This window comes from Canis lupus, chromosome 17, assembly GCF_048164855.1.
Source record: "Canis lupus baileyi chromosome 17, mCanLup2.hap1, whole genome shotgun sequence".
Classification (NCBI taxonomy): domain Eukaryota; kingdom Metazoa; phylum Chordata; class Mammalia; order Carnivora; family Canidae; genus Canis; species Canis lupus.
The window spans coordinates 8,205,196-8,206,742 of NC_132854.1; the positions used below are offsets into that span (position 1 = coordinate 8,205,196).

Genomic DNA, 1,547 nt, shown 5'->3' on the forward strand with positions numbered 1-1,547 from the left:
AGCAAGGGGAGAAGGGGAGAAAGCAGAGACTCCAGGCCATGTAATCAGCAGCAAGGTGATTGTATGATGTGTCTTTTCACAGTTATTGGAGTTCGGTTAGATGTGCCCCACCGGTTATGATGGGAATCAATTTAAATAGACTTTCTTGATCCCAGAAGTTCAACTATGTGGACAGTGGTTACACTCGACAGGATGATTTGTTATAGCACAACTTATATATTTCAAATGGACAAAAAATTAGAATCGTTTACAGTATCTTAAGATAAACTGCCTTTGAATGGGAGCCTCTTTTCCAGTACTTTTGAGGTCTACAAGACGTATCTAGAAAATATACTACTCTGGAAAATGACTGCTTAAATCGAATGGGGGGGAGGGGGAGGGCCTGCGGTTTCTCTTTTTGATTAATTGCTGTAACACTGTCCTTCCGGCAGCTGAGGGAGTTTCATGTTTTCTTTAGACATCATTAGGCTCAGGAGCTCTTGCAGGACAACTTTGATGCTATATGAATTCTGCCATTTTGCTAGCATGGATATGGCTCTTGGGTCCACCACTCCATTAGAACTATTAACTCTGTTCATATTAATTTTTGTTACAGTTCTTACAAAGGGGGGGGGGTGCTTCTGGGTATTTAGGTCCACATTCTATTTTAAGGCTGTATATTCGGTTTTCATAAATTGTTCTTGGAGGCCCAATCATCATCCCTGTCCATCTTGTAAATGTCATGTCTTCATCATCTTCTAGACCCCAGCTAACTGTGTCATCTCCTACTCCTTTCTGGCCTTCTTCCAGTTCTTACAACAGTCGAAAATTGCGAGGGACTTTTACAGTCATGATGGCAGCCGTGGTGGCTGCCATCTTGCATCGCTTTCTGATGCTGAGGAATATTCCCTCTATCCCTATAGTCTGAAGAGTTTTGATCAGGAATGGATGCTGTATTTTGTCAAATGCTTTCTCGGCATCTATTGAGAGGATCATATGGTTCTTGTTTTTTTTTTTTTCTTGTTGATTGCTTTATGAGTGTTGAACCAGAACCAGCCTTGCATCCTGGGGATAAATCCCACTGGGTCATGGTGAATAATCTTCTTAATGTATTGCTGTATCCTTTTGGCTAGTATCTTGTTGAGAATTTTTGCATCGGGGTTCATCAGGGACATTGGTCTATAGTTCTCCTTTTTGGTGGGGTCTTTGATTTTGGAATCAAGGTGATGCTGGCCTCATAGAATGAGTTTGGAAGTATATCATCCCTTTCTATCTTTCAGAACAGCTTTAGTAGAATAGATATTGTTTCTTCTTTAAACGCTTGATAGAATTCCTCTGGGAAGCCACCTGGCCCTGGACTTTTGTGTCTTGGGGGGTTATTGATGACCGCTTCAATTTCCTTCCTGGTTATTGGCCTGTTCAGGTTTTCTATTTCTTCCTGTTCTAGTTTTGATAGTTTGTGGTTTTCCAGAAATGCGTCCATTTCTTCTAGATTGCCTAATTTATTGGTGTATAGCTGCTCATAATATGTTTTTAAAATCGTTTGTATTTCCTTGGTATTGGTTGTG

At 40.7% G+C, this 1,547-nt stretch overlaps 1 pseudogene; it reads right to left on the reverse strand.

Moving 5' to 3' along the window:
* Window positions 1-392: 392 nt before the first annotated feature.
* LOC140608290 (ubiquitin-conjugating enzyme E2 variant 1 pseudogene) lies at window positions 393-855 on the reverse strand (annotated as a pseudogene).
* Window positions 856-1,547: the final 692 nt, after the last annotated feature.